General features: G+C 40.9%; 1 protein-coding gene and 1 non-coding gene across 2 annotated transcripts in view; both read right to left on the bottom strand.

Moving 5' to 3' along the window:
• The window catches only part of Rassf3 (Ras association domain family member 3), a 70,052-nt gene that overhangs the window by 44,103 nt on the left and 11,250 nt on the right, over positions 1 to 14,699 (bottom strand). The window lies entirely within an intron of this gene.
• On the bottom strand, positions 1,170 to 1,243 carry Trnaa-cgc (transfer RNA alanine (anticodon CGC)). The gene has a single exon. It is a non-coding gene; the product is annotated as a tRNA-Ala (tRNA).

The raw sequence follows: 14,699 nt of genomic DNA, 5'->3' as shown, positions 1-14,699 counted from the left end.
CACACACACACGAGTAAACAAGAGGAAACTCTGGGAGGTGATGGAAATGTTTGGCGTCTTGCTAATGGGGATGGTACCGGTCCATGTGCATGTCCAAACTCATCAAATTGTATACTCTATGTCTAGGGTTTTTGTACATCAGTTCTATCTCAATAAAGCTGTAAAAAATATACTTATTTTAAAAAGAAATGTTCTAAGTCAAACTAGAAAGTAGAGGAAAACGAAAGATCCTCAGAAGCCTGAGTGGAATCACATGGTCAGTGATTACCTACATTAACTGCATAACTTACAAGGACAAATTTTACCCCTCAGTCTTCTCATCACAGGATGGCAAAGCAGATCTTTCAAGTAGCATTCCCTTATCTCTACCAATAATGACACATCACAGAACCTGTGGCTACGACCCACAAGAGGTGGATCTCACTGATTCTACTAGTAGGTAAAAAACATTTGGAGAAGCAACTACACCATAATGGCAAAACTGTTTGAAGGCCTTATCTGAAAACAGCTTGGAAGAAATACGAAGCAACTGATACCATCAGCTTACAGCAGGTCTCCTGGAAACCACAAGCTACACCTGGGCAACCTGAGCAGGAAGAACTCGCTAAGAAAATAGAACCTTCCTTCACACAAGAGGAGCCTGCTAGGTGACTTCAGAAAGATCCTCTCATGATTTATGCCATTCTTCATAATGCAGGTACACTGTCCCCTCTATGTGAGCACTTTGGGACAAGGGTTTAGAAAGAGATTTTAAATAAATTTGCGAAAATTTAAAGACCACAAATGTCTCCCTTGCCCCACACTAAGCCATATTTATTGTTTTGTTTTGCTTTGTTTGTTTGTTTGTTTTGGCACCAGGGATTGAACTACTGAGCCATATCAACAGCTCTTTTTTTGTGTTTTATTTTGAGAAAGGGCCTCACTAAGTTGCTGAGGGTCTCACTAAATTATTGAGGCTGGCTTTGAACTCCTGATCCTCCTGTCTCAGTCTCCCAAGCTGCTGGGATTACAGGCATGTGCCATCATGTCCAGCACCACACTCATTGGTTTTTTTGTTTGTTTGTTTTTGTAGTGCTGGGAATCGAACCCATGGCCTTGTGTTTGCAAAGCAAGCACTTTACCCACTGAGCTATCTCCCCAGCCCTATTTTTTTTTTTTTTTTTTTTTTTTTGCGGTGCTGGGGATTGAACCCAGGGCCTTATGCTTGCGAGGCAAGCACTCTACCAACTGAGCTACATCCCCAACCCACACTCATTGTTAAGTCAAATTTCAAGTGGGCACTAAGATACAAAGAAATAGTTTAGGAATTTCTTTTTTTTTTTTAATATTTTAAAGTTGTTAATGAAGCTTTATTTTATTTATTTATTTATTTATTTATTTATATGCAATGCTGAGAATTGAACCCAGTGCCTCACACATGCTAGGCAAGTGCTTTACCACTGAGCTACAAAGCCAGCCCCTAGGAATTTCTTCTTTATAATCACTCACTTTGGTTCCTACTAGAAAATATGAACCATATATTATTTAAATTAAAAGAAACTTTGCATATGTCACAAGTTATAAACAATTAACACACAATATTACTCCTCTATATAGGTTCCCCTACTGACACACACCAAATACCAACATTCACAGTTCCACTACAGCTTCAAGAAAATGTGGATATACTAGTTAAAAAGAGGTAGTATCTTAACCCTCAAGCTTCCCATTTCAAAGCTCGAACTGAAGAACTTACCTAAAAGAATTAGTCCATGAACATGAAGATAGATTCCCTTCCCTACGATGAAACGATTCCACTCCTTGAATTATGAAGTCTCACACACACAATACACAGAAAAAGAGACACTTAAAGGCAAGAACAGATATTTAGAGCCATTTATTGCATTATTATTTGCAAAAGAGAAAATGGGAGGAAGTAAAAAAGTGTTCAATCAACAGGAAAATGGATACTCTGTGGTATGTTTAGTAGCCCCAAAGAATGAACTACAACAACAAGGACCAATCTGCAGAACAAAGAGGAACAACAGAAACAACCTACAGACTGAAGCAGGCAGTACAACACCACATCCAAAAGTTTTCAAAGCAGGGAAACACTATATGATGAACACCTACACAAACACACACCAAGTATAAAACACATGGGTGTCAATGGGGAACACCAAATGAGAGGAGAGGGAAAGAGGAAGTGGGAACAGGAAGGGAGACCCAGGGCTTCAACTGTATCTGCAATGTTTTATCTTCTAAGATCTACAGTAGCTAAACAGTATTCATGCTACTTTTATATAATATCTGAATTACTTTATAATAGTAAAATGAAAAGCCCTCTTGCTTAACATTTTGACCTTCTTCAAGAAATTAATATTTACCTTGACAATATAATAGTCCAAAGATAATATCTCTTTTATTGCAATCTTGAATTCTGTAGTAGAAATATGTGATTTGATAATACAGAAAAAGAGTGATCAGGGACATCCTAATTTTAAAGCTATCAATCTCTAAAATTACACTGTGGTACTTTGCAGTGTTTCTAGAGAGTAACCATTGATACCACTCCCGGTCCCTGAAGTTATTCCTATCAAAGAGACACATGGCATTTCTGAGTTTAGTATGTCTTTACAAAACTTATTATGGTTTTGAGTCAATCTGTTTCAAAAACTTTCATACTTTTCCTACAGAAAAAAATGTGGGGCACACACCTGTAATCCCAGTGACTTAGAAGGCTGAGGCAGGAGGATCACAAATTCAAGCACAGACTTGGCAACTTAGCAAGATCCTGTCTCAAAACAAAGTTAAAAAGGACTGGGGATGTAGTTTAGTGGTAAAGTGACCCTGAGTTCAACCCCCAGTACAGAAAAAAAAAAAAAAAAAAAAAAAAGTGGGAGGAGGGGGTCAGAAGGTCAGAAAAATAAAAGATACCTTTTCAGTCACTGAGTCTTTATCCTTCCAAAACCCAAATCCAAGTTTCTCTATTTAGGGTATTCCTATTTAGGGCAGGCCTTTCTATTCAGCTACCTACTCCGCCCCCACATGTCAACTGCTCAAAACCAACTGCAAAAATGAATAAATCAAGAGGATACTATGGTCTCCTCAAATGTATTAAATGTATTTATTTTGCCTCCTCTGGCTTGCTCTTTGTTCATTTACAAACAAGTTGCTACCACTGGCAAGCTACATCGCAATGTGTTGGTCTCCTCATAAGCTCCTTTCCAGGAGGAAGCAGGAATCCTGTTAATAATGCAGTTGTGTAACAAAGCTCAGTGCGTTGTCCACACTCAGTAATAATGCAAACATTTGAGCAACCCCAGTGTGCCAATAAGGGTGTGTGTGACTTACTTTAATTTTTGGAATGTACCCAGGTCCTTTGAATTTCCTTTCCAGTCTTGAGAAGAAAAGAAATATACAGCAACATATGGTACACAACTAGCCTCTAGAATGCCTTCATTTCCAAACTGAACAAATTTGAAACAAATTTCCAAAGCCTAATAATTATAGACTGCTCTTCAAATTACAATAAAGTACACTGAGATCCCCAACTTCTTTAGAGTTGTGACTCTCATTATAATCATTATAATTTCCACCCACGTTTTACATGCATATTTTCTGGATGACAATGAATGTAATCGGTATGAAAATAAGAATGCTGGAAAGTCAAAAGGATCCCAGCCATCCAGGTCTGGTGTTGCACATCTCTAATCCCAGCTACTCAGGAGTCTGAGGCAAGAGAATCAGAGGTTCAAAGCCAGCCTCAAAATGTAAGCAAGACCCCGTCTCGGTATAAAAATTTAAAAAACAAAAAGGACTGAGGATGTAGCTCAGTGATAGAGCACTTGTCCAGCATGCACAAGGCATCCAGTTTCCAGGACTGGAAAGGGGGAAAAAAAGAAAAAGCTCCTGGGCTTCCTCTGAATGTCCACAGTAAATGTGCAATATATGCAAAACTATGAATATAGCTTTAAAAATGTCATTGTTACCTTTGATGAAACAGGAGATGATCAACCTATTTCCAAACTCTGACCACCCCATTTCCCCCTCCACCACTGGACTTGAGACTACTCTACCCAGACTTAATTTAACCATTACCCTGATTTTTCCTGCCCTTGCCCCTCCATGACACCCAAGCTCCAAGCACACAGCATTAAGTCTCATTCCCTGACCTCAGTTCATGAGAGTCTCCCCAACCAGACTGTTGCTTCACCTACTCTGCCCCACACTGCCCAATTTCCAATCCTGGTTACTCTGTTTACCAGCTATGACTTAACCTCTCAATGCCTCTTCTGTGCCATTCCAAAGGACTTCTGTGTCCATTCCAAAGGACTGGTATAGAAAGAAATCAATTAGTAGAGGTAACAGGTACTAAACGTGCGTCCTGAGGGTGAGCCATCCTTGTCCTCAGCAGCCAGTGCATTCTGCTGCTCTTCCACAGCCACTGACAGCAGCCCCTTTGTGGTTCTTTGAGACTTTCTACTAGGCCACTTGCTCTTGAGGCAAGGACACTAGGGTATTCCCTCTTGGAATCCCCAAACACAGCACGTGATACAAAGCAGGCACTCAGTAAGTGTTTGTTGATGCCGTCAAAGTAGAGGTAATAATCTCTCTTCCCCAGCATTTAATCAAAGCAGAGGTTGTACAGATAGCAGCAGGAGTTGGGGAAACAAACCAAATCATTTGCATCCATACACAAATTCTAGAATACCCACCCTATTGCTAAAAGTTCCAGAGAATTTAAATAATTTACTTTAATAACATTTTCACATAACAGCAGTATTACCTATACACTTTGAAAAGAACTCACAAAATTAGCTAAATATAAACTATAGACAGCCTATTTACCCCAAAAGAGATATAAACCACTTTAGTTTTATTTTTAATCCATCTCTAAATACGGCATTAAAAGACTATGAAGTATCCATTAGTGTTAAACCTGCTGAATAAGGGTCAGGGGTCTAGATCAGTGGTCTACTGCTTGCCTAGCAGTGCAAGGTCCTGGGCAAGAAAGATCCCCAGCATCAAAAAAAGAATAAAATATATAGCACACTGTTTCACAGGCTGAGAAAGTAGTTCAATGATAGAGCACTTGCCCAACAGGCAGGTCCTGGATTCAACCCCCAGTGCTAGAAAAAATCTTTTTTAAAAAATTTCACATTCAAAGAGTTCTCAAAAACTACAACCAACTAGTCACTACCAGTACTCTTAAGGCTGTTTATATATATATATATATATATATACATACATATATATATATAAAATATATTATATACAAATATAATATATATATTATATACAACATATAATATATATATATTACTGTATAATAAATAAATATATATATATACTTTTTTTTTTTTTAAGGTGGACACAATACCCTAGGCAAGCACTCTACCACTGAGGCACAACCCCAGTCCCTTCTGAAGACTCTTCACCAAAATGAATCAAACCAAAAGATTCAAGAAACAGACTTTAATACAGTAATTTTTTTAAAAAGAGCCCAAGTAAGATAACTTTTTTTTTTTTTTTTTGTGGTACCAGGGATTGAACTCCAGGGCACTTGATCACTGAGCCACATCCCCAGCCTATTTTTATTTTATTTAGATCAGGGTCTCACTGAGTTGCTTAGTGCCTCACTGTTGCTGAGGTTGGCTTTGAACTTGAGATCCTCCTGCCTCAGCCTCCTGAGTTGCTGGGATTACAAGCATACACCACCACACTTGGTGTCCTGACTTATTCTTGTCGGCCTCCTAAATTATTCTTTTTGTGTTAATTTTGAGCTATTTGGGGGCAGGAGAGGTGAAAATCTACATTTGGTTCATTAATTACTTTTTTCTAAGAAAATATAAAATATACTCAAATGTTATATGAAATCTACTCTTCCAGTTCATATCCACATTAATATTGATTTTCCTCTTGTTCCTTCAAATAAATCTTCCAATGTAAGAAAGATGATCTTGCCAAGCATTGTGGCACAAGTCTGTAATCCCCGAGCCTCAGGAGACTGAGGTAGAATGATCAAAAATTTGAGGCCAGCCTGGGCAACTCAGCAAGACTCTGACTCAAATTTTAGAAAAAGGACTGGGGATGTAGCTCAGTGGCAGGGCATCCCTGGGTTCAATCCCAAGTATAAAAAAATAAAAAGAAAAAAAAAAAGGGATTAATGATCTGCTTCCAAATTTCTGCCTCTAGCCTCGACCTCTGTCCTGAGCTTCAGATCACTAATTCTGGTTGCACCTCAACTACACAAATGTTCTACATATGGTCAAACACCAATCTGTCCTACCACCTGCTTCTCTTCCTCCTGTGTTCTCTATTTCCATGACAGCACATTCCTCCTCCATTCCTCCTCCTCCCTCCAACCTCTTCGTCCTTCCCTGACTAAAACTTGGCCCATCAGGTGCCCACGTGCCAACTCAACTTCTGGAATCCTCATCTCTCCCATTGCAACTCCCCTATTTCTAGCTCCAATTACCTTCCTTGGGGTTACCGCGGTAGCCTCCCAAACAATATCCCTGCCCCTCTTACTCTTCACTGCCATAGCTGCTGTTGGTTTCAAATCATAAGTCTGGCCACATCACTTCTCCCCAGACAGCTCCTCCTTGCTCAGAAAATAAAATCCAAAGTGGTTGGACTGGCAGGCAGGGCCCTCTAGAGCCTGCCAGCCTCCCTTTCCAGTCCAGTTTCTTACCATACCCATGGGTGACACCATTTGCTCCAGCCATAACAACAACCAGTTCCCCAGACAACCCAGCACACCCCTCTTCTGCCTAGGTGCCTTTATGAGCTTCTTTCCAGGCCCCTCTACATTCATACCCACCTCCTCCATGGATGTCCATCTGCCACCAACTCAAACTCCCAGTGCATGTGTCCAGATTCAGCTCTTCCCCTGCTGACCATGGATGAGCAGTTCCCTCCCACCTAGAGTCCCCACATCTCCCTTCTCAGTGCAGAGGAGGCAGACATCTCCTTCGGCAATTCCCTCCCCATCACCTGTACCCTCACCCCCGATTCTCAGTCTTTCTCTTCACTGGGGTCATCTCACCTGAACAGAAACAAATGACAACACCCCACGCACACAACTCCCCCGACCGTAGGCCCTCCTCCTGTATTACACAGTCCTCTCCTTGCCAGTCAGGGCTCATGAAGGAGCAGCCTCCGCTCCCTTTCTCGTTTCCTCCCACTATTTACCCCTCTACCCACTGCCCCTCTAGCTCACTGACGAGCAAGGCAGGCTCCACTCAAGGCCCTCAGCAACCTCCTAAAGGCTCCACCCCAGTCCTTGGGCTTTGCTGAAACACTTGTCCCAGTAACTAAGCTCATGTTCTTGAGGCAGCCCCCATCTCAGGCCCCACCCTCTCCAGCCACTCCTCTGGTGCCTCCATGACATACCCTTCTTTACCTAGCCCTTACATAAAGGTGTCCCCATGCTCCTGTGACATCCTCATACTTCTGTCCAAAGGCCTCTTCTCACTTTAACACAAGCCTGCCAGGTGAATGGTCCAAGCCCATGAACCTAAAGCTCTACCTTCTAGACAAGAAGCCTAGTAAACTTTGATACCTCACAGACATTGCAAAATACACACCCCAGATTTACTCATTCAGAACATCCTGGTTGCCTGGTGTGTGCCGTACATGGCTTGAATGCATCCTCCCTTCGAAATCTGACCTTTCTACTCTGTTCCCTCTTTTGGTGAAGACTGCCAGTACACAAGCCAGAATGCAACCACCACTCTGAGGCCACACTTTCTTACCGCTAACCTCGCGCAATGTATGTGACATATCTCAATACCCGTAATTCTAGCAAGCAACCCCAGCACACACCCAGTGTTCATTCTCAGCACCACCAGCCTGGCCCCGCCTTTACTTTTCCCTACTTTCCTTGCCTTCATTCCAACTTAATAACCAAATGGCCACTGAGGACTGTGAAACTCACTCCTGCAACAGACACATGGGTGGAGAGCACACGTCCCTAGAGCACAAGGAAGAGCCCAGGATTTCCCAGCAGTCTTTTAACTTTAGTTTTATTTTTTCTGGTAACATAAACTATACACATGGGGAAAATCTATAATTTCTATAGTTCAGTCCATATTTTCCCTTTGATCATGAAAATTGTTAAAATCAATGAGTGCCTAAATGAATGGAATACTTATACAGAAATCCAGAGGTACTTCAGATGTTTAAAATTTAGGATTCATAATATTTAGGGTCTGGGAACTTGGTACTTTGCTTGCCACAAAACTAACAAGATTTTAGTACAGCAGGGTGTGGTGGCGCATGCTTATAATCCCAGCAGCTCAGAAGGCTGAGGCAGGAGGATCTCGAGTTCAAAAAGCCAGCCTCAGCAGAAGTGAGGCACTAAGAAACTCAATGAGACCCTGTCTCTAAGTAAAATACAAAAAAGGGCTGGGTATGTGGTTCAGTGGTTAAGTGTCCCTGGGTTCAATCCCTGGCACCCTCACCTCAAAAAAAAAAAAAAAAAAAAAGATTTTAGTACAAATAAACCATTGTTAGACACTATTCATTTTCATAAGCCAGGTTTTCAAATTAAAAGAAACAAAATGTGAGCAGCCAGATAAATCAGCCACCTCTTCATATCATCACGTCAGCCATCCAAAATTCACCACACAATTTCAGGGACACTAACTAGGATGTGTTTAATAAAAAGAATGGGAGTTGCTAGAAAAATAATTTTTTATGACTCTCGTGGCTCAAAACAAAACTCTTGTTTTTTGAGAATGCTCCTTCTAGCTAGAAGAACAGCAGGGAACCTCAGACTATTCAGGTCAAAAGAAATGAGTTCATATGCTCATTCTTTTGGAGCTATTATTATGACATTCCAAAAGATCAATGATTTCTTGAATATTTAAAAGTCCATTTCTGAAAACCTACCTTTCCCCATAGGCTGTTGCTGAAATATTCCCTGAAGTATACATCAAGGTAAAATAGATAGAAGGAAACTTTTTCAAAGAATTATTTGGATGAAAGTATCATTTTTCTCTGCAAAGGTGATATCTCAAGAATGAATCAAGTGGGGGCTGGAAGTGTAGTTCAGTGATAGAGCACTTGCAGAGCATATAGGAGGCCTAGGGTGCACTCCCCAGCACACACACACACACACACACACACACACACAAAATCAAGTTAATCATCACACTTATGAATCTCTCTGCATGCCCTCTATAAGGCAAAGACCTCCAGTCTTCAAGACATCAATCCTTAAATACACTGTAGCAATCAGGACAAGATACTGTAAGAAATTCCAGCTGTTCCAGAGGCAAGGGGATCAGAGACCAACCTGGGAAATTTAGTGAAAACCTACCTCAAAATATAAGGGCTGGGGATGTAGCTGAGTGATAGAGTCCTTGCCTAGAATGTGTGAGACCCTGGGTTCAATCCCTAGAACTGAAAAACAAAAATAAAGGAACCTCAAACTGGGTATTCCAGAACCAGGAAGTAGAGAAGCTAAGCAAGGCAATACAGTGTGGTCAAGGGGATAAAGTCATCTCTGGAAGCCTCATGTTTGGACAAGTTGTATTAGACTGTATTAGGCAACAAACACAGTCATTTCATAATCAGGTTTAATTTGTTAAAAAGAATTCTAGGGACACTTTATGTAGCAAGGGTAAGTAAAGACCAAGTGGAATAAAGGTAACCTTAAAAGCAAATGAAAAAAGTAAATCTTCCAGGGGCTAGGAATATAACTACCTTGCACGTATGAGGCCCAGGTTTCCAGCCCCAGCACCACCAAAACAATGAAATAAAATAAAAAGTAAATTCTTCCACCAGAGGAATCGAACACTTCCTCACTCCCAAATGCTGCACTATCCCCAAGTTTCACCCTTTCAGGAAGTACAGTGACTAACCCACCTACCTGTGCTGGCACTCTCAGTAAGCAGAGGATGCTGGTACGTTCATCCTGCTCTGGTGCTGAGGAATGTGGCACCGCTGGGGGACTTTCTTAAACAGTTCTCCATACTGTAACCAACCCAAGCAGATAAGACCTAAGACAGCTGTTTCCAAACTCATTAATTAACATCCTGGTACATTCATGGATGAAATCCCTCAAGTCTCATTGTCATTAAGTCCATCACAATTCAGCTCCAGAATAAATTAATCATTCGTCATAGAACTGGCCAGGACCTTTGAGTAAGAAACTGAAGCTCCAAACTCTTCCCAAGTTACCTGTGCTCGTTAATAAAGAACCAACTCTAGACCCTGTTCTCTACACCACCAGCCAAGTATGCTTTCCCTGTGGCTTGAATGTCTGCCTCACTCACTTCCGCATGAATGCAGACTCTATTACCACTGTCTCATCATTCCACCTGAAACAAATAAGCAACCCTGTTTCACTGCCTTCACCCAACTGCTTTTTCTTGATTACAATTCTGACACAAATCTGCCAGATGGTCAATCAACAAACAACAAGTTTCTAGGGTGTAGCTTGGCAACAAAACATACCCTTAGCATGCATGAGGCCCTGGGCTCCATCCCCAGGGCTGAAAAGTGAAGCCAACAGGCCCCCGTCAGTCCCCAATGTCAGGCAACACAAACACACTGAAAGTACAGTACTGACTGGTTCAGCAACACATGATGTTTCAGTCAACTATGGACTAAAACATATACAACAGTGGTCTCATGACGCTAATTCAATGGGAAAATTCCTATGGTCTAGTAAAGTGGCAGCCTTGGTAGCACTGTAGCGCAGCACTATGCCTGAGTTTGTGGTGATGCTGACATAAACAAACTTACTGCATGCCACGTTCCTGTGGCGTGGTGCATGCGTTGTGTTATTCCAGCAACTGAGACAGGAGGATCGAGAGTTCAAAGTCAGTCTCAGCAATTTAGCAAGGCACTAAGCAACTCAGTGAGATCCTGCCTCTAAATAAAAATACAAAATAGGGCTGGGGATGTGGTTCAGTGGTCAAATGCCCATGAGTTCAATCTCCAGTAGCCCTGCCCAAAAAAAAAAAAAAAAAAAAACCACGCTACTACACTGCCAGTGGTATGAAAGTCCAGCACATTCAGTTATGTATGGTACTTAATACCTGATAGTAACAACCAACCATTACTGGTTTATGTATTTACTATACTATACTTTTAATCGTTATTTGGATTGAACACCTTCTACTTAATTGAAAAACATGTACTGTAAAACAGGATGCTGTGTTACTCTGGCAGCAGTCTCATACATCTTGTGTTTACTGTACCTCTTGACTGCATCAAGAGGCCACACCAAGTGACTGACCTGTACCTTCTAGGTTGGTGTAAGTACACTCTGATGTTCCCATGATTAAATTGCCTAATGACACATTTCTCAAAAAGTAGCCCCATGATTGATCAACTCGTGACTGTGCAGTGGTGAACTAGAGATGTGATCTGCCCTTGTGAAGCTCACAGAATATTCAGAAAGAATAAAACTGAATTTGCTCAATTCCCCTGATACAACAATGAGCTGGAATGTCATCAGAGAGCTTCATAAATACCAAACTCACTTCAGAATGTAATTTAAACTTGGCTATCAATTGTTCAGGGCCCTAAATCACTACTTTGCAGAAAAAAATAGACACAGAAGAAACAGGGAATATTTTCTTTTCTTTTTCCCCAGGGGACATTTTCAACAACTATTTATCGAGTGTCGCCTCCTGGTAGGCTTCAGAACTCATAATCAACTTATGTGAGACAAGATTAAAAGCAAGAGAAAACAATTCTAAGAGTAGTCTCTAAACCCACCTATGATACTGTCATATTGGCAACTGTAATGATTTATAATCTAGGAATGCTTTCCACATAATTTTAATCCCTCTCAAATACCCAAGGAAACTAATTAAGGAAACTTGCTCAAGCTTCCAGAACTGGTAAATGACACATCCAGAACAAAGAATCTCCCAATTCTAGGTTCACAGACCTCCCTATTGAATAAAACTTCCTCAGTAAAAGCTCCTACCAAATTGTTTTATATTAGTAATGCTAATACCACTACAAAATAGTTAACTTTTATTGAACATGTCCTTTAATGCCAGCTATTTTTATTTGAATTAACTAGTTAATAATAATATACTTCAATTGAGATTATATCACTGACACTACACCTCAAATTAAATTTTTAAGACTATTAAAAATGCTTATAATGGTATTTGGAATTACATAAAGTCAGTTTCAGACAACCAATTTTTTTGTAAGAAACACAATCAAAAGGAAGGGGATATTAGGGGTGGAGAATAAACAACCAACTCCAGAAGGATTCCCCCATAGGAAGATTTCCCATCAGATTCCACAACTCATCCCAGTTTCACTGAGTATAAATGAACTCTGAAGAGTTGACCAAACAGATCACATGACTGAGTTCCTTCAACATCTGCATTCAAGCATAAGCAAGTTTGTTTCCAAACTGTGAAAGCCAGCAAAGCTGAAATCCCTGCACTGAGAGGGACACTGTGGGTGGGAGAGCAGGGCTGGGAAGGCAGCCACAGTAGGGAACTGGGCTCCAACAACAGCCGCAGCGTCTCCTTTTGCAGCACATCATGCAGTTCAGTTTGCCCAGATTACCTCATTTGATTTGATCTCCTGAAAACCAGAAACAAGACAGTGACTAAGTCCCTAAACAATGAGCACAAGACCTACTAGAGGAAAAAGGAAAGCCCCCAGGATGAAGCGGAATTTGTCACCCAGTCAAGTGAGCAGCCCAGGGCAAGACTCCAGAATTCTGCAGTCAGAGGCAGAAAAGAGGAAGTTTCCATTTTTAAAGCCCATACAATGTGTGTTAGCTTACATATAAACGCTTGGGCAAAAGAACCACTTTTTGCTCTTTCAAGCTAGGGTGGCCACTTGAAAGGAGAAAGAAGTTGGTGAAGACCTGCGGTGGCCTCTGGCTTGGTCAGGAGGAAACAGCTCCCTAACCAGAAAACAAAGGCATGGGTGATAGATAGGGCAGGCAGTTTGAAAACAAAAATAACCACCTCCAGGAACACTGAAGCTCTTTCCTTATCAATTACTTTGGGACTCCCAATTCATTTTAGTTAACAAAGCCAAAGAGACACCTACAGTTTCCTCATCTTTGGGCTCTTTGGCCAAGTAGGTAGTTCACTTTAAATCTCTCAACCACCATCAGTTAAAGAGTTTGTAAATGATCATATACAATAGAACCTTTTAAAGATAACAACGGCTAACATTTATTAATGCTTATTACCTGCCACACTGGTCACTAGTTTACAGATGAGGAAACTGAGGCTTGAAGATGTGCAATGACTTGCCCAAGACAACACAGCCAGCACTGATTTCAATTCAGGCTGCCTCCATACCTAACTGCTTCCAATCAGTCAATTCATCAGTTAAGAACACATATCTTCTTAGCCCATAACAAAACCCAGTTCCCTCCCTTACCAATACTGTTTTCGTTTTTGTTTTTCATGGCACCAAGGATTGAAGTCAGGGTCTTGAGCATGCTAAGAAAGTTCTCTACCGCTGAGCTACATCCCCAGCCCTTTGTGAATTTTAGTTTGAGGCAGGGTCTCACTAAGTTGATGAAGTTGGCCTCAAGCTTGTGAAACTCCTGAATCAGCCTCCAGTTGCTGGAATTATAATAGTCACTATTCCTGGCTCAACACTGAGTTTTAAGCCCTTACCTCCAACAGTGCAGACCTATCTACTTACTAGAATGTCAACTTCAAAACTGTAACAGAACTCCCCTTCAGAATGGATCTGAAGTTGATTTGCTGATACTGGTGCTAGGTTTGCATTTTTGAACAGTATTTATTTCCCCTGCAAGTACTCTCCATCAAATGGCAAGAATAATTATTTGGGTATAATTCATAGAACAGATTTCCTCTACCAGGGACCAACAGGACACCAAGGATCAAACTAAGCATAGCAGTGTTGTGCTATAACTCTGCCGCATGACCTCTGAAGGTCACAGGAAAAGCAAGAAAGCAATTTTCAAACTTCAGAAAGATTTGAAAGGGCAGTACCTTCCTGGCAAGAAAAAGCAATCCACAAGCCTGTTTAAACAAACCGAGAAAGACCTGAAATGGACAAAAGTGATATTATTGTTTCTTTAACCATCTACATAATATTTACATTTTCCCATAGTTGGGAAATTACTCACTGTAGTCAAGTATTCCTCAATTCACCTCTCTCATGCCATGAAACCTGCATCTGCTTAAGGCCTGCCTCATTAAAACTTTTGTGGTTAGTTTCTCAAAAAGTTCCACGGAATTAAGGTAATAAGATCATGTGAATTTTAATTTTCCTGGGACGCTCTGGTAATTGTAAAATGGTATAGAATGCTAAACTTTAGTATTAGTACTTTTCCTATATAATACATTTAGCTACATTGTTTTCTAATTTCATAAGTTTTTACTATTTGAGACCTATATTATATACTCATAAATTTCTATGACCATGCTGACTTTTTTTTTTTTAGTACTGGAAACTGAACCCAGGGCCAGGGGTGCTTTACCACTGAGCTGCACCTCCAGCCCTTATTTTGCGACTGGGTCTCAACTAAATTACCTGTCTCAGTCTCCCTGCCTCAGTCTTCTGAGTCCTGGGATTACAGGTGTGTGCCACGGTGCCCCGTTTGGCAAAATATTTTGGAAAATTCCCCAAAGCAAGCATTTGTGGGAAGTTTTCAAGGTAAGCTTATTCAAGCTAAGAAAAATGGGGATTTAAGGGGGGGATGGGGTCCATTTAGCACAGTGAAGAGTATGAAGACC

The sequence above is a fragment of the Sciurus carolinensis genome, chromosome 4 (genome assembly GCF_902686445.1).
Source record: "Sciurus carolinensis chromosome 4, mSciCar1.2, whole genome shotgun sequence".
Lineage (NCBI taxonomy): Eukaryota > Metazoa > Chordata > Mammalia > Rodentia > Sciuridae > Sciurus > Sciurus carolinensis.
This window is presented reverse-complemented; position numbering and strand designations above follow the sequence as displayed.